Source organism: Prunus mume, linkage group LG4 (genome assembly GCF_029339155.1).
Source record: "Prunus mume cultivar Tortuosa linkage group LG4, ASM2933915v1, whole genome shotgun sequence".
Classification (NCBI taxonomy): domain Eukaryota; kingdom Viridiplantae; phylum Streptophyta; class Magnoliopsida; order Rosales; family Rosaceae; genus Prunus; species Prunus mume.
Genome location: NC_142701.1, coordinates 3,193,779 through 3,217,446, shown reverse-complemented (window position 1 = coordinate 3,217,446; position 23,668 = coordinate 3,193,779). Strand labels below are relative to the sequence as shown.

General features: G+C 37.5%; 2 pseudogenes across 1 annotated transcript; both read right to left on the bottom strand.

The window, feature by feature from the left end:
• Positions 1-252: 252 nt before the first annotated feature.
• Positions 253-1,917, bottom strand: LOC148917674 (uncharacterized; annotated as a pseudogene).
• Positions 1,918-4,102: 2,185 nt separating this feature from the next.
• LOC103328413 (UPF0481 protein At3g47200-like) lies at positions 4,103-7,682 on the bottom strand (annotated as a pseudogene). The gene is made up of 2 exons (XR_016126461.1): positions 7,570-7,682; positions 4,103-5,711 (listed from the first exon to the last, which is right to left on the bottom strand). The product of XR_016126461.1 is annotated as a UPF0481 protein At3g47200-like (transcript).
• Positions 7,683-23,668: the final 15,986 nt, after the last annotated feature.

Here is a 23,668-nt window from a genome sequence, read left to right as displayed (position 1 = left end):
TTGCGTACACTTTTTTTCAGCTCTCCGAGAAGCCTGCCAAAATAAAACGATATGATTGAAATTAGCAAGCATGTGATAATGATGCATACACAAATGATAAGGATTATATACCTTTCTATTGGATACATCCAGCGATAGTTGACAGGACCAGCAAGTAATGCCTCTTCTGGCAAGTGAACCATCACGTGCATCATACTTGTGAAGAAAGCTGGAGGAAATATCATCTCAAACTTGCATAGGACTTGGACAATGTCATGGCGCAACTGAAACATGTCCGTTTTTCGCCGTCAGTTGGGAAAAAAATCTGGACAACAAAATGATTGGCTTCACTACATCTTTCGGCAATAGGTGTCGAATACCAACAGGAAGTAGGCGTTGCATAAACACATGGCAGTCATGGCTTTTAAGTCCAGTAAATTTACCCCCGTCAACATTCACACAACGTGCGATATTAGAAGCATACCCATCGGAAAACTTTACTGACGATACAAACTTTAGAAACTCTTTCTTGTCATTCGGTTTCATAGAAAAGAATGCAAGATCCCTTCTAGCTTTATCATTGTCCCTATTCATCCATAAACCCCTTCGTATGCCCATTCTTTCCAAATCAAGACGAGCTTTGATCGTGTCCTTTGTCTTCCCCTCGATATCTAGAATCGTGCCCACCAATGTGTCGAATACATTTTTCTCAACATGCATCACATCTAGATTGTGCCTCAATTTTAGTTTCGACCAATATGGGAGCTCAAAAAACATAGGCTTGTGCGTCCAGTTCATATGTGTAGAAGGTCTGATACGACTAACTGTTTTCCCGAAGGGAGCAAAATCCAACCGGTTAAGCTGGTCCAATATCTCATCACCGGACCATTCTCTGGGTCTAAGGCGACGCTCAGTGTTCCCGTCGAACTCTTTATCTTTTTCCCTCCACTCATGGTCCCATGGCAACCATCTCCGATGACCAAGGTAACAAACTTTTCCAGCATGCCAACCAGAAGTTACATCTTCCTTGCATACAGGACATGCCATATAACCTTTTGTGCTCCACCCAGAAACCATTGCATATGCTTTGGGAAATCATTCACAGATCCACATAACTGCTGCCCGCAAAGTGAACATCTTCCCGATTGATTTATAAATGCGTGCGAACACCGTTTGTCCACAAATCCTTCAGCTCATCAACCAGCGGCCTTAAGTAAACATCGATTGACCTCCCAGGATCCTCAGTTATCAAAACAGTCATCATCATGTATTCTTTTTTCATGCATTTCCAAGGCGGCAAATTATATGGGAATACGAAAATCGGCCAAGTGTTGTAGTGTTGGTTTAGAACCCCATACGGATTGAATCCGTCAGTGGCAAGTCCCAATCTAACATTTCGGGGATCCGCAGCAAACTCGGGAACGTTCGATCGAACTCTTTCCATGCCTCCCCATCTGCAGGATGCCGCATCACATCATCGTCTACCCGTTTTTCCTGATGCCATCTCATGTCTGTGGCAGTATGCGTCGACATATACAATCGCTGCAACCTAGGTTTCAGGGGCAAATAACGCATGACTTTTTGTGGGATCTTAGTCGTCCTATTCTGAGATGTCATCTTGAACCTCGACTCATTGCATATAGGACATGTATCCAACGATTCATGCTCTTTGTAGAATAACATGCAATTGTTTTTGCAAGCATGGATTTTTTCATAACCCAATCCAAGACCATTCAACACCTTCTGCGCCTGTTTATGGTCTTTCGGCAAACAATTGTCCGTCGGAAGCATTCTCTTGAAAACCCCCAAAAAGTAATCGAAACACAGGTTCGACATACGATACTTTATTTTTCCGTGCATTAGCTCCACAATGGCCGTGAGAACGGAAAAGCTCTCGCACCCCGGGTATAACTCTTGGTTGGCATTTTTTAACAATTTCTCATATTGTTCAAACTCCGCACTGTCTATTGGTGTAGGCACATCATCTTGCTCTTCTTGATTCATGTTGGTCGATGCAAATGGAAAAACATCCTGTATAATATCCATGACTTGATCATTAGCATCCACAATAGGTTGAACATTGTCCACTCTTGTGGCATTTGAAGACGAAGCATGCTCTAATTGTTCCCCGTGAAGGTTCCAAATGCTATATGTCTCAATCATTCCATTCCTTACTAAATGAAATCCAACATTTTCAATTGTCTCCCATAACGTGTTGTTGCACCTCCTACAAGGACAACGGATTCTAGTTGCACCGGGTTGTGTCTACGTGCAAACTCAATAAAATCCTCGATTCCATCCAAGTATTCGTCTGCGCATCTGTTCGGGTTTTGTATCCACCTTCTGTCCATAATTCCTGAAACCAGAATCACAACAACTTCATACGAAGTTATAATGTCACCTTATGCCTCCGGTAAGGGTCCTATCCCATTCGGGAATGCATACTCCTGCCACGTAACCTCGACTACATGAGATTAGATTTCGACGTGGATGAATTTCGACATCTCGCTACAGTTCTTGAGGTGGCCATAGGTATAAATACCTATGTACCACCCGAAGAACGTACCGAGATGACAACGAAATATCCACAATCGAAACCTAATCCTGTAGCCATAGATTACGTGACAACACTATGCATTACCAAACTGTCCAAATAATGGGACAATTCAAGAATTAATTGGACCGCAGTCATGCATTACGCATCCATGCACGAAATCCAACTAATCTCGAACGGGAAACTAAGTGTTACTAAACATAAAAATAAAAGCACGAAGTTAATTTCAATTAACTTCGTACATCACAACAGATTGTACTACGTTACGCACAACATAATATAAATATAACTTCACAAGAACATTTTAAACATATATAAAACAAATAAAATACCTTCTCAATCGTTCTCCACCAATCGCTAATTACAAATATCCCTAACGAAAACAAATTAAAAAACCTTAGTACGAACTTAAATTAATACTTTTAAACTAATGACGAAAAATACTTACCCAATCAATGTATTGAAATCCCAGCAGCGGCAGAGATGTTGAGAGAAAGGCGAGGCAGAATGCTTTGTTTTTACATTCTGCCTCTGTAATGGCAGAATTCTAATATGAAGAAGAAAGACTTTGCGCGACGAACATACTTATTCATCGCGCAAACTCCCGTCGCAAAAAACCAAATCATTCGTCGCACAAACCCATTTTTTCGTCGCGCAAACACCTGCCGACATCTAACTTTTGCGCGACGCTGGAATTTTCCGTCGCCCAAAAGTTCGTCGCGCAAATTGTCGCGCAAAAACAAAATTCCGTCGCGCAAAACAAGATATTCGTCGCGTAAACGTTGAACTTTACGCGATGAAATGTAATTACGTCGCGCAAAGAAAATATCCCACCCAGGTCATTTTTGGCGCCAAAAAATAAAATATCTCTTGTTCTCTTACGCGACGAAACGTCTTTCCGTCGCGCTAAATGAGGGGACTGTCCTTTTTGCGCGACGGAGAATTTCTTCGTCGCGCAATGTTGCCTTTGGCGACGATATTTTCGTCGCAAGCAAATGTTTCGCGCTAAAAAATTTCCCCACTTTTTTTAACTCTGTTTGCGCGACGAAAAATTGTTTTGTCGCGCATATACATTTTGCGCGACAAAAAAGTTTGGTGGCGCAAATTTTCAGTGGATTGCGCGACGAATAGTTGTTTTCGTCGCGCAAGTAATGTTTGCGTGACGAGTTGTTCTTCGTCGCGCTAATAGTGAAACGTAGTAGTGGCACTTTACTTTCCGCACTTGTCTTTCAATTATATTTAAATTCAAGCACCTTTTACTTTATGCACGTGTTATTCGTTTCATTACATTTCACCTTCAATCTTCATCTCCACCCACTCCACATCATTTGGTTGCTCACATAAAGCCTTGACTCTGAGGTAGTGAAAGAGCCTAGGCCGTGAGGAGGTTCCTTGCTCGGCCGAACAATCGTTTGATTAAAGTTAGATCTCGGACGCAACACATCCATCTACTCACATTCCATTCAAGCCCAAATTCGGGGCTTGGTGGTGGCACGCCCGCACTCAAAAAAGAAGAAGGACCAAAAGTTCCTTCCGTCGGCCTTGCCCCGGCCGAAAAGAGGGTAACAGTTTTATAGGAATTAGATTTACATTGTTTATTGCTAAACTTGGGAACAATTCATACCCGCAAACAATACTTAATACATAGTCGTGGCTTTTATTGGGACATAAAAAACATAACTACTGCAGGAGGTGAAACAATTAACAGTAGCTAATACAGTTGGCACAGGACGCGAGAACATACATAATCATGGATAATGATAGCCTTCATCACTTTTAGGAGCCTTGTAAGCCAGGATGGCATAAAGGTCTGCATGAAGGTCAAACCCAAACCCAAGAGGGCACCAGCAAATGCCAAAGTTGACCATGGATTGTTGAAATAATCACGTGCGAGAATTGTTTTCCATCTATTGAAGCGACCGTGATAATGCTCATTCACTTTGTCAGTGAGCTCTTTATAAGAGAAATGGCCAGGGATGGTGTTATTGTAAAGCTTATTGAAAAAGCTAGCTATATCCTCCTTGCTTAAATGGGTAAATAAAATTCCTTTCTGCACCAGAATGTCCACATCCGAGCTGGTGTTGATCAGGTTATCCAACACCACAGCATAAGATGTAATTTTACATTCGTACACGCTGGCTTCGCACTGCTCGTAAACAATGAGATTTCTGAAGAGGGACTCACCATTTTCGTTAACCACGATCGGTGGAATTTTCATAACTCCATTTTCAAAGGTTATGTTGAGCATGCTATCGTCAGTACGTCGAAATTTGACTCCAGCTTGTAGAAGCTCTGTGACGCTAGGGATTGGAGCCCAATCTGAGTTAGGATGATTATTAGTACTATCCTCTTTTGTTCCTCCTAGTAAACATCTTCTTATAAAGTCAAGTAAATGCTTGCTTCCCGTTTCTTCAATTTTCTTTGGATATCGCCCTAAGGTGTAAAACTCGAAGTAGTTGAGAGTAAGCTGAGATAGAGAAGTTTCTTCTATTTCATCGTTTTCTCTTGTGAGCTTGAAGAAACAGTCGAGAACTCTCCAAGGAATCTGATTTTCAAGTAGAAGCAAGTCGTATAGGAGCGTCGCGATCATCCATGATGTGTCGAACACAGGATCATCCCTTTCTGGGAAAACCTTTGTTGCACACTTTCCAGCGGTAGAATCAGTAATATACTTGCGGAAGAGTTCAATTATAAAGCAACCATCAACCACCATTATTTCCACAAAGTCATCACTACTTAAATTAACCTTTTCTCCGTAGCAATCACGACAGTATTTTTCCATGCTTCTAATGCCTTTCACAAAGGACATCATACTGGCCTCCTGATTGCCTCTACGCTCAAGGAGACAATGCAAATACCATTGTTTAATTTCTTCCATGGCTTTCAGGTCCTCATGTCCATGGTGATATGGCCCAATTGAAACTAGGTTTGGAACAAAAACATTTTCATTACCCCTGCGTAATATATGAGGGATTCTAAATATGCAGCTACATGCGAGTGAAGAAGACTGCTGAGGAAGCTTTTTTCGAATCGAGGATGCTAATAACTCGTCTTCCTTTCTGTTCTCACTCAAACCCGAACTTTGATTCTTCAAATCATTTCCTGCTGCTGTTGCATTATCTGTATTTCCCACCACCGAGTCATCATCTTTGTTGCTCTCTGTCATTCTGATCCCCACCTTAATTAATAACCGGAAAATGAAAGTTGTTAGCGATAATCAAATAACACCAAGTGATCCTCTACTCTACTATTTTATTTCATCCCTTTTTTTTTTTTTTTTGAATTTTAGAAACATCTGTTAAATCGAAGGATTGCATAGGGACTTGTGAAAAACTAAAACTTTTAATATATTAACTCATTTATTTGTAGGTTAATGATTTTGGGCTTTCAACTAAAGATATAACCAAGGTGTTTGTTGGATTGGCCTAGGTCTTTGATGTGCTTCCAAATAATCCTATGTTCAAGCCTGCATGGTACCGTGCGTGTAAGTTTCTCCCATTCCCGTTTTAACTTTGGCAAATAAAAAAACAAAAAAAACTAAAGACGTTACAATAATATTAGTTTTGAGTCTAACATATATTATATGTAAACCAGCTCTCAAGCAATTGTCCACCACCACACCAACGGGCACACCAAGTTGTGCATTCAAATTTTTTACTTTATTTTAATATAACCGATATGGGGAAGGAAGAATTGAAACTAGGACCTTGGATGCAAGGGTAAAGACTCTTGAACTACAAGCTCCTTACTTCAAATGCACATATCACTCTATAAGCGCTCTATTTTGCTGAGTATTCTTCAAGGCTAACAAGTCCTGAGGTGGGTGAGTCTTAGGAAGGGATGGAAGAGCTATTTGCGGTGTCAGAGAGTCTATAGGAAAAGGTGATTGTTGGTGATAAACTTAGATTGCTCTGTTAGCAATCTATTTTGTTGATTAACTCCATCTAGAGATCTGAGTAATCTCATCAATGAAGAGGTGGAAAATTGAAAGGATTGATACCAAACAACATGGATTGGTACTAGAAAAGTTGTTTTGCACAAAAGAATGAGTTGTATTGATCTAACCAAAAATCACAGTTAAAGATCAAATAAATTGGATTAATATGTCATACATTTTGTATGCATTTACAGAGAAATAGGTGATAGAGAGAATTCGACCAATTTGGATTGATCCAGAACGAAGTCCAATGGTACAGCTTATTGATCTACCAACCAACTCACAGGACTTAAAGCCGAGCCCAACTCAAGCCAGGCCCATCAAACATTCTTAGTCTTATCCGAACTTGTCAAATCTGGCACACCAAACGGGGCCTTAGTACTTACCCTTTTCTATATTTGTTGCAGGATTTGAAATTGAGGTTTATTATGAGATGTGCAAATAAGAGGAACTAATTGCAGATAGCATTGTACTGTTTTTAAGTAGAAGCTAGGATAAGAGAGTATTGTTCTTCCTTATAAAATTATGATGTAAATTACTTTGGTTTAAATAAAAAAATTTTGTTTAGTTTTCTTATTCATTTACCTTACACCCTAATAAGCAAATAAGACGATAAAACATAAAATTTGGGTGTGACGGGACTACTCTAGTTATATAATTTAATTTTTAAATTTCAATATATAGGCCTTCTAGTATTTAAATGTTTCATAAAAATCATGAAACTGTGCACTACATATATAGGCGAAAAAACGAACATATAATTCGTAAACAAAATCATTAATTAACCTGATGAAGCCATTAAGAAATCTGTCAGATAATAACGTGAACATCCACAACATGATAGGCAATGTCAAGTGACTAAGGAATTCAATTGGAGCCTATGGCCTTTAATCTTATTAACACAATTAATTGGGCAACTGGTAGTATCATATTTAGTTTCGATATCATAAATCGAAAAATTATTAATGATGAACTTAAATTGGTAACCAAAGTAATTATAAAAGGTAAACTATAAAGATGAAAACAATGTAGAAGTTATTTAAACAAATCTGACAGCAGAGTGAGTAATCTGTCAAGATTTAAAGCACGGAGAACGCACCTGAAAATCGAGTCATACACGGTATACACCCAAGAAAGAGTCTTCAAAAGTATTGCTAATGCTCAAATGCTATTGAAAACCTGATCACTAGGCATCAAATATATATACTGAAGCAGTTTGGAAATCCAACCTCCAATTTGTGTCAAACAAGAAAAGACAAAATCAAAAGCAGTTCCATTCGTTGCTTAGATTATAATCCAACCATGCCTTTAGTATCCACAACAACAAAAATCACGCCTTTAGTCTTACTGACGGGGCATTTTTAAAGTAACTGCCCCAACATTTGAAACTTTATAGGATTCCTGCAATACAAAGTCCTCAATGATCGTACCTAAAGGCATCCTCATGTAACACAACACAAGAACAGACGTAGGGATTGCTCTAGACATAAAAGCAAAAGGGAAGAATGGACTCTTAAGTTTGAATCAGTTGAACATTGCTGGTGACTTACAGATCACGAGCTTCTAAATGTAGAAGTCCTGCATTATCCGCATTTCACTACAGCCCATTTGAGATTGTTTTTTTATGGGTGAGTTATGTATGTATGCTATTATATTCATAAAACAATAATATAATAGATAATTAATTATGTATACTTGTTAAGTAAATTTTTTTTTTAAATTATTAAATAAACAGATTAGGTATGTTAAATATGAATTTATTGCTAAATTTTTAAGAAGTTTCCAAATTAATTCATACATCCATGTGTACAATTAGTTACAATCCAATTAAAATTTGTTTCTATATTGGTAACTACATTAATATACACAATACAATAATGACTTAGTTGGGGGTATTTTAGGAATTGAAAAGTACAATAAATTCGATTTTGCGCTTGATTAGGTAACTTACCATCTTAGTCATTTGGTTTTATTTAGAAAAAATAGGATTTTATTCAAACAAAAATAAAAAGATGGGTTGTAGTTGAGGAAAAATGACTTTGAAGGGGTTAAGCTAAATTTACTACTCCCTCCCCCGCTACTGAAAAAAAAAGTAGCTTCATTGTAAAGTTAAGTAGTTTAAGGTGTTTGGTAAAAATAAAATATCTTGATCATTTTAAAAGAAATGGTCTTTTCACATCCACTTTTAAAAGTATGTTGCTTTTGAAAGCTCATTTCACAAGAAGCGGAGAAGATCCCTTCATGAAATTTTCCAATTGCCATAAGACCATCATTAATTTTAAAAAATGATATTGTCTACCACCACCACCACCACCTCCACCTCCATCACCAACCCAACACCATTGCCACCTCCATCACCAATCCAACCCATGAGCTTGCCTCAGCTTGATTTTGGGCGTCTAAGCTTGGAATAGCTAAGACTTATTTCTGGGTTGGAATGACTAGGGCTTGTTTGTGGGTGTTCGTAGAGGGTATGTTTGCCTTGGTGTTGCTTGTCTGAGCTTGGAATATCTAAGGCTTGTTTCCGGGTTTGGAATGGTTGTGGCTGGTGATTTCCAGTAGAGGGTGAGCTTGCCTCTGCCTTTCTAGGGGAAAATGAGAGTAATGAAAGGGTTAAGCTTGAGTTTGGTGTGTTTCCAACAATGAGAAAATGCTTGCTACTATTGATGTGGTTCCCCCCCTCTAGTTCTGGATAATGCCTCCTTTTATAGGCCCTGGAGGAGCAACTGTTGGTCTAAGCTTTTAGTGATGACGATTGAGACAGCGAAAGCTGGGTTTTAATACTGGCAGGTTAAGTGCTAGAGGAAGACATGTGGGTAGCTCTGGCTTTTGTGCTAGTAAAAGAGGCTGGTAGTTGGGTCTGTGATTTAATGCATGTTTTCTCTGCTTACCCATTCAACGGGCTCAACAAAATGGCTTGTGTTTTGGGGCTCCCAAGTAGCCCAAAACTTTCATTCTTTTGAACCTTTGATGGGCCTCACGAATCCTTGTACCAATCCACACCACAAACCACTCAGCAAGCCACAGGCATGTATAGTATTTGGGTCTACTTAAGCTTGTCAGATGGTTTAGCATAGGAAAATGTATTATTTGCTTGGCATGAAATGTACATTATTTCTATATTTATTTAATGAATTAATTCCCAAAATATTATTTTGATTAGCATGTGGCAAATATTGTATGTTATACTAGGCTTGAGATGCCTTTGAGCTTCTCTTCACATTTTGGGCCTAAGCATTAGCTCATTTGATTATTGGGGCCATGAAGTGGTAGAAAGATGGGCCAAATAATCAATTTTAGCCTAGAAATAATTGGAAGATGCTTTTTTATGGGTGAGTTGTGTATGTATGCTATTATATTTATAAAACAATAATATAATAGATAATTAATTACGTATACTTGATAAGTAAATTTTTTTAAAAAATTATTAAATAAACCAATTAGGTATGTTAAATATGAATTTAATGTTAAATTTTTAAGAAGTTTTCAAATTAATTCCTACATCTTTGTGTACAGTTAGTTACAATCCAATTAAAATTTGTTTCTATATTGGTAACTAAATTAATATACAAAATACAATAATGACTTAGTTGGGGGTATTTTAGGAATTGAAAACTACAATAAATTCGATTTTGGGCTTGATTAGGTAACTTGTAGAGTTGGATCTTAGTCATCGGGTTTTATTTATAAAAATCCTGATTTTATTCAAACAAAAATAGAAAGATGGTTTGTAGTTGAGGAAAAATGACTTTGAAGGGGGGTTAAGCTCAATTTACTACTTTTTTCCCTAAAAAAAAGTAACTTCATTGTAAAATTAAGTAGTTTAAGGTGTTTGGTAAAAATAAAATATCTTGATTATTTTAAAAGAAATGGTCTTTTTACATAAGCTTTTAAAAGTACGTTGCTTTTGAAAGCTCATTTCACAAGAAGTGGAGAAGATCCCTTCATGAAAATTTTCAATTGCCATAATACCGTCATTAATTTTTAAAAATGACATCGTCTACCACCATCACCTCCACCTCCATCACCAACCCAACCTATGTTTAAGGATTTGGAAAGGCTAAGGCTTGGGATTCTAGGTTTCTGGGTTTTTTGGGCAAGTTGAAGATGAGATTGTCTCGGCTTGATTTGGGGTGTCTAAGCTTGATTTGGGGCAAGTTGAAGATGAGCTTGCCTAGGCTTTAATACTAGTAGGTTAATTGCTGGAGGAAGACGAGTGGGTAGCTCTAGCTTTTATGCTTGTAGAAGAGGCTGGTGGTTGGGTCGGTGATTTAATGCACGTTCTCTCTACTTACCTATTCAATGGCTCAAGAAAATGGGCTTGGGTTTTGAAGCTCCCAAGCAGCCCAAAACCTCCATTCTTTTGAACCCTTGATAGGCCTTATGGATCCTTGTACCGATCCACACCACAAACCGCTCAGCAAGGCCTAGGCATGTATGTTGTTTCGGCCCACTTAAGCTTGTTAGGTGGTTTAGCATAGGAAAATATATTATTTGCTTGGCATGACATGTACATTGTTTCTATATTTATTCAATGAATTAATTCCCAAAATATAATTTAGATTAGCATGTGGTAAATATTGTATGTTATACTGGGGTTTAGATGCCTTTGGGCTTCTCTTAACATTTTGGGCCTAAACATTAGCCCCCTTAATTATTGGGGCCATGAAGTGGTAGCGAGATGGACCAAATAATCAATTTCAGCCCAAAATAATTGGCAGAGGCACGATTGGAATTGGATATTGCATGTTGCTTGCAGACCAGGATTGCATGGTATGGTTTGGCATGAGAGTAGGCATGTGTCCAAATAGCTTGCAATGATTTATTATGGCTTGGACCCATTTGAATAATCTTGACTGCTTGGATTGCTTTCTCGACATATTATAACTCGCTTGGCACATGTGAATTGTGTCGATGAATCTTCTTGGCATGTTGTAATTCTCTTGGCATGTGGGTTAGAGAATTTTCTTGGCAAGCTGTAATTGATTTGTAAGTTTCCTTTTGCCTTGCTTCGATTTTCCTGATCAGTTAGCTTGGTACGTGAAATTGCTTGGCATGTTGTGAAAGTTTTGCTTGACTAAGTGTGTTTAGTGTGTTAGAATTTGAATTTATGATGTTTCTTGCGTGCTTAGTGCATAGATTATGCTCGGATAATTGCATTGTTGAGGGGCTTGTTGCATTATTCTTCTTCCAACCTCACTATGCTTGTGAATACTGTAAAGAGTTTGGAATGGCACTTGTCCTTCAAAGCCACAAAGGGAGTGGGGATTTGATCATACATATTTAAATGTAACAATAAACAACTCAAGGATGACCATTTGAGGGTCTCCAAAAATCACAGCCAGGTACTTTCCAGGAAGGTTGGAGGGGCCACAAAGGTCCCGCTTAAAACCCAATCCTTCTTAGAGACCAAAGGTGTTTCCTTCAAGAACTTTTCCTAGACACTATAATATCGGAAGTTATTCACTAGAGTTACCAAAAGTTGGTCGCTTGGTTGAATTTGTTGCTTAGCCCAAAATAGTTTAGCTTGCCTGGCTGATTTTCTTGAGTGACAAAGGAGGCTTGATTTTGAATGGTTATAGCTTATGTTCTTTGTATTGCCTTGCATCCTTGATAATGACTTGTATACTTGATATAGGATTGCATGCTTAGTATTGACATCTATGCTTGTTATTGGCTTGTACGCTTGATTTTGGCTTGTATGTTTGGTATTGGCTTGCAAGCTTGGTTTTGGCTTGTATAATTGGTATGGGCTTGTATGCTTGGTATTGGTGTGTATACTTGGTTTTGACTTGTATGCTTGGTATGGGCTTGTACGCTTGGCTTTGGCTTGTATACTTGGATATCTGGTATTGGTGTGTGCGCTTAGCTTTGGCTTGTATGCTTGGTGTTGTCTTGTACACTTAGTATTGACTTGTATGCTTCGCAGTTTGGTATGAGTTATGGTAGCTTTATATGGATTCCGGGAAGGTCATGGGGCCGACACCTTCCAACACTTTGCTATAAGTTCCAGCTGCTTGACTTTGGGCTTGATTGTTAGAGTGTTCTTTAAGGTGGCATGGTTTCATATAGCTTTTAGACTATATAGCGAGGTGGATGTGCTTGAGTGGTTTGGGTTTTAGCTATGGAAATTATAGAAGTTGTGAGTAGTGGAGTTGAAGGCTAGAAAAAAAAATATTTTAACATGTTTATTGGCATCATTTAGCTTTGGAACTATTTGGGAAAGAGTGAGGGTTATTTTGGACAAAACCTCAGCGGAGGTGATGACGCGCCGTCATGATGGCTAGATGTTGGAAGGATGTCCGAAAGCTTGCTTGGAATATATGCTGGAAGTGTTTTGCTTGACACTGCTTGATGCGGGATAGGTATTGGAATTGAAAATCTGAGGAGATTTCTTTGGTCTTGCAATTGTGGTTTTGGTAAGCTTGTGTTGGGTTTTGTTGGTGCGGTGGTGGATGTAAAGAATTCGTTTCTCAGCCCCCAAGTGCATCCTAATCATCAGGAAAAGATTTGATTTGCATGAGCTCCTAGCATGAATTTCTTGGTATTTGATTGAATTATTGCATGGCGTGATGAACTTGGGGCATCCGATTGTTGCAATGGTAGCATTATTTTTCTTCATGAATTTACGATCCTACCATTAGTCTTTCCTGATTTAGGATTATGCCACCAATTTTGCTTAGATTTCCAATTCTGCCATCACATTTGCCTGGATTTACGATTACGCCATTAATTTTGCTTGAATTCACCATAGCGCCACTAAGTTTGCTTGAATTCACAACAATGCCACAGAGTTTGGTTGGCATTATTTATCACAACATATATTTTTCTTTGACTAATATGCCTGGTTATGGATAAAATAACTTCTTTTCCTTTTGCACAGCATAATTTTGCTTGACTGGTTTGAAGCCTTCACATAGGCAAAATTCAGTTGCCCTTTTTTTTTGTTTTCTTGAATATTTGCATTGGATGTTTCCTTTCACATAGGTTGCTCCCCACCTTTTTGTCTTTCTGCGTGTGCATCACCCATCCTCAGCAATTCCAAACCTAAAAACAATCCTTAGCTATTCCAAGCTTAGACAAGCAACACAAAGGCAAGCTTACCCTCTGCAAACACCCAAAAACAAGCCTTAGACATTCCAACCCAGAAACAAGTCTTAGTGATTCCAAGCTCAAACACCCCAAATCAAGCCTAGGTAAGCTCATCCTAAACTTTCCCAAAAAAACTAGACACCCAAGCCTTAGCCTTTCCAAATCCTTAAACACAGAACGACCATAACAAGAGGAAGCCATACCTAAGCCATACTCTATAGCTGCTATAGAAACCTTAAAAACCAACCCAAGCCCTAAAACATCACCCATATCTTTTCCAACACCATGCTTCAAGCATCTCAACAATTCTCTCTTGCTAAAATTATGGATTCTTAGCTCCCATGCCAAGCCATATTGTAGAAATCCAAAGAGCCACTGAAAGAGTTGCTGGAAGAAGAACAGAGCCAAGCATGTCGTAGAAATCCAAACAGTCGTCGGAAGAGCCACTAGAAGAATAACAGAGTATTCCCTAGGACTTTCTTTTCTTTTGGGATACTTTGGGCCTAGTTTTTTCTTACTCAGAAAGGGGGACTTGAAGGTTGTAACCACCTATTTTCAACTATTTAGCCTAGCTAAGCCTTCTCAATAAAAAAAGACCCCCACATAACTGGTGACTTCACTGGAAACTAGGCCATTATTCTTTTGCTAGTTAAGTCTCGCACAGTTATTCTTGAGCTTTCTGTGTACCTAAGCCATGACTATACACCTCTTACATGTCTTACCCAATTGTATGCATTTTTGCTTGTGTGATTCACTAGAAGAGTTATAACTAAGATATGATTTAGGCCATCTTTGTTAAACCTTTTTTTCCTCCATCAACCCCTACAATACATGTTCCATTGTAAACTTTTTTGTACCCAACACTTAGCCATTTCTTTTTGTCGCCTTATCATTCATTAAACATCTTACCATCTAGGGGACATGTAGAACATGATTGTATTTGAGATTCTAATGTATTCAAGGCAACAAATGAGCTGGAAAAAAAATTATGTTGAAAAGAAAAAGTGAAAAGAAGGGTGGCCAATGTAGTCACGACCCTAGGGTGAAGAAGAACAAGAAACTAAATTGAAACTTGGAAAACCAATCAAACTTAAAAAACTTAAAATCATCATGATGTTTATTAAAACAAAGTAAAATTGAGGAAATACAAGAAGAAAATAAAAAGAAAAGGAAAGAGAAGAAGATAGGGATAGCATGCTAGAGATGGAAAAGCTTCATCCCCATGGCTGTCAGGACCCCAAAGCCTCCCAGTTGCTGCCTTCTCTCTTCTCTCCCTTTGTGACTCTCAACTTTCCCTCTCTTTGCGTGCAATGTGATGGAATTTGAATTAATATGTTATGAATGCTTTTGCTCCTTGAAGACTCTCTATTTAAAGGCACAGGGGTTAAGTGAATCAAAGTTTACAATTAAGTTCACCAACCACACCTACTTTACCTAACACACAATTGCATTAAAAATTAGTTCACCAACAACACCCACTTCATCTTCTTTATTTTATATGGCTGCCAGAAAACTCCACTTGAATTAGCTCACCTAACTTCCCCACCATCAGAAATCACCTCATGCTTAGGTTAGAATGACCAAGTAACATTTAGCTCATCCTTAGGTTAGTATGATCAACAACTTCATGGGCTCACGGATTGGGCTTCCGTTAAGAAAATGGCGATGTTGAGATGTATCTTTCTAACCATATATTATTTGGGCCAATACAAGGTTGGAAGAAGAAGTTAAGGCCAAAACAAATTGCTAACTTATTTACGAGCGTAGACAAAATGCCTCCTGAGCGTAGTTCAGTGTTTGGTGGGCTGAGGACTCTATATAATTCCAATTGTGCTCCATTCTTGATGTGTCATAGTAGAGACCCATTGGATCAACTTTACTTAAGAATACCTCCTCATTTGAGCTATGTAGATCGCTGAAATAAGGCCTGCAATGTGACCTACGAAATTGGACTGACAAGGGAGTATAGCCCAAATTGGGTTTGTCTTTAAGCTCTTCTTCCATTCATCCAAATCAGACCTTAACATGCTTGAATTGCATGAATTAATGCCCTCTTGCTTTATTGACCTACAAAATACACAAAGAGAAACAGATAAACGATTCAGAATTCTAAGAAACTAAACAAAAAAATTAAGTAAATAGGGCATGTATATGTATGAAATTATGAGCTTAACAACATTTGATCATTGTTGTCATCAGTCTGTCCTATTAGGGCTTTAATGTACTCCCTTTACCCAAGTACCAATTTCAGTAGTTGAACTTCATTAGGAGATTACAACTGCTCGTCAATTCTTTCATCGACTTCATCAAAATTCACTAAGATCTAATTTTGTTCTTTAATTACCATTCCAATCACATGCATCATCTTCATCAAATATAACATCTGGACTATTTTTTTTCAATGATTGGATTGTACAACCTGTTCATCTTGGATTCCTCACTAACTCCGTAAAACGTACACTTCACTCCTTTGTCATTGAGTGTACTTTTCTTCTCATCTAGAACATGTGCATATGCTATGGAACCAAATATTCTCAAATGATCCACTGCTGGTTTTTGTTCACTCCAAGCCTCTTCTAGATCTCATTTATTTCCAGCTATTAAATGTCTTACCTTATGAATCGCATAATTGCTCATGTGTGCTTGTATGACTTAACAGAACCTGTTTTTTAAATTGGTAGGTCTTTGACCTGTAGCCTACGTCACCCCACTCTCTATAGGCTTTCAGAGCTTAGGGCCTAGTTTATAATTGGTATTAGAGCAGGCACTACATTTTAATTAGTGTAGATCTGACTCTAAGTCATCTCTATGGAATGAGATAAAGCTCAAAGCTCTATAGCTCACCCACCATTATTTAATGGTGAATACTACTCTGCTTGGAAACACAAGATGCATGCCTTCTTACTTGCCTTAGATTCTAAGGCTTGGAAAATGACTGTAGATGGCTGGAATCCTCCAACCACCATTAATCCCTTTGGGGAATGTGAATTAAAAGAGAAGAATGATTGGACTATTGAAGAACAGACTCTTGCTAACTTGAATAGAAAGCCTTGAATGCCTTATTTGAAAACTGTGAAACTTCTAAAGAAGCTTGGGATATTCTCAAGCTTACTCATGAAGGAGATGCAAAAGTAAAATAAGCTAAGTTAGATATGGTTAGCTTTGAGTTTGTGAGTCTTAGAATGCAAGACTTAGAAACTATCCAAGAATTCTATGCTAAGTTCAGTGCCCTTGCCAACTCGTCTCACAACCTAGGTGAAAAATCTGCGAAATAAAATTGATAAAGAAATTCCTTAAATCTTTGCCTAATAGGTTTGATGCTAAGAGAACTACTTTTTCTGAGATGAGAGATCTCACAACTGTTAAACATCATCAAGTCATTGGGTCTTTTAGAACCTATGAAATGGAAATGAATATGAACCTCTCTAAGAAAACCAAAAATATTGCTCTCAATTCTGTCAAAGAGGAAGAAAGTTCTTCCTCTCTAGATAATCTTGTTACTGAGAAGGAAATGGCTCTTTTCACTAGACAATTTAGGAAGATTCTGAAATATTAGAAAACCAAGGGGTAATCGAAATAATTTTCAATCAAACTCTAGCTTTAACAAGAATAAGAATACTGCTCAATTTGACTGTAGAGAAAAGAAATCAAGAGGTTCCATCAAATGTTATGAATATGGTGGAATAGGACATATAGCTCCTAAGTGTGCAAACACTCTTAAAAGGAAAAGTCATTCAAAAGATAAAGCTTTAACAACCACTTGGAGTGATAGTGAAAGTGAGTCTATAAACGACTCTGATGATGATGATGAAAGTGTCGTTGCTCTTATGGTAAAATCCACCATTGAATCTTGTGAGGATCTTGAGGTAGAACTCATTGATAGTGAACAAGAGTTAATTCAAAAGTATGAAGAACTTGTGAAAGTGTCTTACAATATAAATAAGCAAAGTGTGCATCTCTCAAATAAAGTCATTATGCTTCAACAAGAAAACTTAGATTTCTCCTTTCGTGTGAGTCAACTTAAGCAAGAAATTGAAAAGTTAAAGTTTGACTTAGATCTGTCTAGAAAAAGAGAAATTAATTTCACCATTGGTGCTGAGAAAATAGACAACATGATAAACTCAGGAAAATCTTATGGTGACAAGTCTGGTCTTGGATACACCTCAGAAATTGTTAAGATGAATAATAAAGTAAAATTTGTAAAAGCTGTGGATTCTGTGCAAATAATGGATGAATCCAAAATCACCATGGATCAATACAAGTCAGCCTCTGTACAAAACATCATTTTTTTCGATGGGTCAATCCATTTATGAGAAGTATCAATCCACAAAAGTCAAAAAACCTAAAGTTTATCCCTATGGATTAGATTCCTCTAAGAGAGACTCCTTCATCCCAGTATGTCACTTTTGTAAGAAAAGGGGGGCACATAAGACCTAATTCCTTTAAATTAAGAAATGGTTCTTTTATCTTAGAAGGTCAAATCCAAAGTCTCTTAAAAGAAATGGCTATCATCTCAAAACTTCTAAAGCCTTATCACAAGATTAAATCTCCAACCCAAAAGGATATGGGTAAAGAAAAATAATGAAACCTGTCTTGTTGTCTTAAATGTTTTATCTATTCAAAACTCTAATCTTTGGTATTTTGATAGTGGTTGCTCTAGACACATGACTGGTGATAAGAACTCCTTCCTTAAATTCTCTCCCATATCCAGTCTTGGTACTGTAACTTTTGGTGATGGTAGCAAGTCTAATATCTTGGGAAAGGGAACCATATCTACTCCAGGGATTGATAAACTTGAAAATGTTTTGTTTGTTGAAAATCTAAAATCAAATCTAATAAGCATATGTCAACTTTGTGATCAAGATACTTGCGATGTTCGTTCCACTAAAGAAAGATGTATTGTCTCAAATAACAAAGGAAAAACTATCCTGACTGGCTTAAGATCAACTGATAATTGTTACTGTGTGGAGACTAATTTGTTTCCTAAAGATGCTGCTTGTAATCTCTCAATTGACAACTGTATCACATTGTGGCATCATAGATTAGGTCATGTCAATCTCAAGGACCTTGAGATTCTATCTAAAAAGGAAATAGTGAGAGGTATTCCCAAGTTTGGTAATTCCTCAAGATTCGTGTGCAGTGGGTGCCTATTAGGAAAACAGACAAAGTCTAGTCATGGAACTGTTAACTCCATGACTACCACTAAACTCCTTGAACTTGTTCATATTGACTTAGTTGGACCGATTCAAACCATTAGTCTTGGGGGAAAGAAGTACATCTTGGTAATTGTTGATGATTTCCCTAGATTCACTTGGGTTGCTTTTCTAAAAGACAAAGGAGAAAACTTTGTTCATTTTAAATCCATCATGAATAAAATGCAAAATGAAAAAGTTAGAAAAGTAAAATTTTTGTCTAGAATTAGGAGTGATCATGGAACTGAGTTTGATAACTCATCCTTCATTGATTACTGTGATGAGCTAGTTATTAGACATGAGTTCTCATCTCCTATCACACCTCAACAAAATGGTGTAGTTGAAAGGAAAAATAGGGTTCTAATTGAGATGGCTAAGGTAATGCTCTCTAGTAAGGAATTGCCCAAACATTTTTAGGCTGAGGCTATAGACACTGCTTGTTATGTAATAAATAGAGTTTATTATGGCCAATGTCTAGCAAAACACCTTATGAGTTATGAAATGATAAGAAACCTAACTTAAAATACTTTAGAATCTTTGGCAGTGTGTGTTACATTTTGAGAGATAGGGAGCATCTAGCAAAATTTGATTCCAATAGTAGAGCTTATAGAGTTCTTAACAAACGAACAAGACTATGATGGAATCTAGTAATCTTGTTATTGATGACTCTTTGAATGATTCAATCCCTTGTTATGATGATGATGTTAACTTGTTTGAAATGGAAAAGGAAAACCCTGTGTCAGTTGTCACTGAACTACCTCCACCTAAATCTATTGAGCCTATACCTCATGAGGTTGTTCATACAGAACCAGTGGAACCTAGTCCTACTCCTTGGGTTGGTAGAAACCATGCTAGTGATGTCATCCTATTTGACCCCACTGTTGGAGTTAAAACAAGAAATCAGTCATGTGTGTTTTATGTCTCAAATTGAACCAAAGAACATCAAGGAAGCTCTCTCCCTTGATGATTGGGTAATTTTCATGCAAGAGGAACTAAATCAATTCAAAAGGAATGATGTGTGAGATTTAGTTAAAAGGCCAAAAGAAAAAAACTTAATTGGAACTAAATGGATATTCAAAAATAAATCAAATGATGAAGGAAAAGTTGTGACAAACAAGGCTAGACTTGTTGCTCAAGGTTATACTCTAGTTAAGGGTATAGATTTTGAGGAGACCTACGCTCATGTTGCTAGATTAGAATCTATTAGACTTCTGCTTGCTGTTTCCTATTACATGAATTTCAAACTATTTCAAATGGATGTCAAAACAGCTTTTTTAAATGGAATTATAATGAAGAAGTCTATGTTGAATAACCAAAGGGATTTGAAGATTTAAATTATCCTAATCATGTTTATAAACTGAAAAAGGCCCTCTATGGTCTTAAACAAGCCCCTAGAGCTTGGTATGAAAGGTTGTCTAGTTTTCTCTTAGCAGAAGGTTTTATTAGAGGATCTACTGATAAAACCTTATTTGTAAAAACTTGCAACTCAGATAGGATCATTGCTCAGGTTTATGTTGATGACATTGTTTTTGGGGCCACTTCGAAAAAATTAGTGAATGATTTTACTAAACTGATGGAAAGTGAATTTGAAATGTCTATGGTTAGAGAACTCACCTATTTTCTTGGTCTTCAAGTAAAACAATGTATTGATGGGATATTCATTTGCCAATCCAAGTATGCTAAAGATATTGTCAAAAAATTTCACTTGGATAATGCTAGGAAAGCTAGAACTCCCATGTATAGCAAAGCTGAAATAAGTGCAGATTTAAATGGTGATTCTGTTGATAAAAAAACTTATAGGAGCATGATAGGAAGCTTGCTTTACTTAATTGCCAGCAGACCCGACATTGCTTTTAATGTTGGACTATGCGCTAGATTTCAAGCTAATCCAAAAGAATCCCATCACAAATCTGTGAAAAGGATTATCAAGTATGTGAACTCTACCATTGATCATGGTCTTTGGTATTCTAGGTAGTCCAACACTTCTCTTATAGGCTACATGATTCAAACTATGCTGGGTGTGTTGATGATAGAAAAAGCACCTCTGTGGGTGTTTCTTTGTAGGACAGAACTTAGTCTCTTGGTTAAGTAAAAAACATACTAGTGTCACCATTTCCTCCACTAATTCTGAATATATTGCTGCAGGAAGCTGTTACACTCAATTAATGTGGATGAAACAAATGCTAAGAGTTTACGAGGTCATTGAGAACACCTTCCTCATTCACTACGATAATATATCTGCCATTTGCCTTGCCAAGAATCCCATACAACATACAAGAACCAAACATATTGATATTAGACATCATTTTATTAGGGATCTTGTAGAAGATGGAATTTTGCAACTTACTTATTGTCCCACTGAGCATCAACGTGCAGATTTGTTGACCAAATCACCTGATTCTCCCGGATTTGAGTTCCTACAAAAATCTATAGGTATTGGACCAAAAGATTAAAGTTGCACTACGCATTTGTTCTTAAAAACAAAAAACAAAAATGGTGTTTTTTTTCCTCTTCTTCTTAGTTTCTCCACCCCTTTCTCAGTTTCTCTATCTCTATTTTCTTCGCATCCCACTTCTCTTCTCTCTGCTTCAATGGAAGAAACACCTTTGGCCCCTCTCACGTCACAAACCCGGCTCCCTCAGGCACTCAAGCGCCACCTTCTGCTGGTCCATCCTTTCATCCTTCATCCCCGGGCAATCAACCCTCTTTGATTGTCAAAAGGTTCTCTTCTTCCACTAAGCAATCTCATTTTGACTCTGTCACAATTTTTCAAAAAATTCTGTCTGAATGTGTGTTTAATCTACTCTCTATACCTAAGGTTTTTCTAGAACTTGTCCATAGGCTTTCTCTCAAACCTCTGTGCACACACATTCAATAGTATAATGAACATATTGTGAAGGAATTTTATGCAAATATTCCATCGATATTGACATAAATGATCAAGATCAATCCATTTCTGTCCGCTGTGGAGGAAAATATGTCTCTATTAGTGTCCCTATCCTAGATTCCTTCTTCAAATTACCACACACCTCTGCTGCCCATTATGTTGTGTTTTGGAACAAAGCTGAGTTAGTATCCCTTGAGCAAATAAATTATGCTCTTTTCAAACTTAAGAGTCTTGTCAAACCTAAAGGATCCTTCACCATTGGCAATATGACTCCTCTAGTTAGATGTTTGCGTTATTTGCTAAGAGAATTTGTAGAGAGAAATCAAGAGTAGAGGAAGACAACATAAATTAGTCTCTAAAACTTGTTTATCTTCTTCTTTGATAATCACCTATTTATAGGCTTACAATGACAGGAAGCTATAACCCACAAATTATGAATCAAAGGCTATTAATTGCATAGGTTACAAAATATCAAAATGTAGAGGTAATGGATGTAATGGTGGTCATCCACAATTTATGTATTTATAACAAGTAAAAAAATTGAAAAGAGAAAAGAAAACATCTATGACTACTAGAGTGAAATTTTTTTGGCAAAAAGAACATAAGGAAAAACCTCTTTGACATTCTCTAGTGCAAAGAGCATATAGAACGAGAAAAGAATAACCTTCCTCTAATGGGTATATTGGAGGAGGAAAAGCATGAACTTAACAACACCCACAGATCTTGAAGTCCAAAATTTTTTCCACTTCCCCTGCCCACTGCTCAAATCTTATGACTTGGATTTAGAGTTGGCAGAGAAAAGGAGCTTTGGCGTCTTGAAGAGCTTAAGGGGAGGAGAAGGGTTTGGGATTGGGGATGAGCAACATGAATTCTGGTATTTGATTGTGATGGGTTTGTGCAGTTGGGGTTTGGAATTGGAGCGGAAAAGTGACACTATAATGGAGTTGGGATGACAACCCATAAAGCAGCATTGTCCAATTTTTTTCGGCTATGGTTGAAGCTAAGGATTGACAAATTAGATCTAGTTGTGGTTCAAAGAGGGAGCGTGATCAATGCATAATTCTGTATCATTTTGTAGCACTTTACCGTATTGTATGGTCAAGTTTTAAAATAAAACTTGTACTTGTTATTCAGTTTATTGAGCTCTAGGTACCACCCGAGGCATTTGGAGTAAAATGGAGCAAAATGGTGCAAAATTGTACAAAAACTGGAAACTGAGTTAGAAATTCGTTTAGGATGTACCTTCTTCATCAGAGCTTGGATTGGGCCAAATTACATGTGGTTGGAAAGAAGACATTTTGAACTTGAGGATCGGGGGCTCAAAGTCGTCATTTGATTAAGAGGCACCCAATTCGTGAGCCCAATAATTTGTTCATCATTCTGACCTAAGCATGACCTAATTGATGGTTGGTCATGATGAGCTATGCATGAGGTATTGCTTATGGTGGGATTTGTTGGTGAAGTGCAGCAGCCAAGAAACTGATTTTCAATTGCAAGTGTTGTAGGTAGACATATTGAAATTAGATGTCCCATTTCCTTCTCCCTATAAATACCACTTCCATTCCAAACATTTTCATCAATCACATCCTGGGATTCACAATCCCTCTCTTCCAATTCCTACCAGATGACCCATCCCAACACAATTCTCACTAAAACATTCATCAACCACAACCTCATACACCTCTCCCAGAAACCACTCCACCCTTCACATTCCCACCATTTCCCAAGCACATCACCATTATTTACCAAACACAATCCACACATCCACACCACTCTTCATCTCTTGCTGCAACCATACATGGTGGAAGCTGTAAAGAGCTCTTCAACAACATAATTCTTTCTTCATGGTTTTTTCTTACCTTCTCCATTTTTTATTATGATTCAATTGTACTTTCCATTAATGGGGTGTAACTAATTACCATAACTAGGGTTTCAATGTAGCCTAACAAGACAGTTTCAAGTTTTCAAGTTATTGATTACTTATTATTTTTTGGTCTCATTCACTTGTTCTTAGTTGAATCTTTATG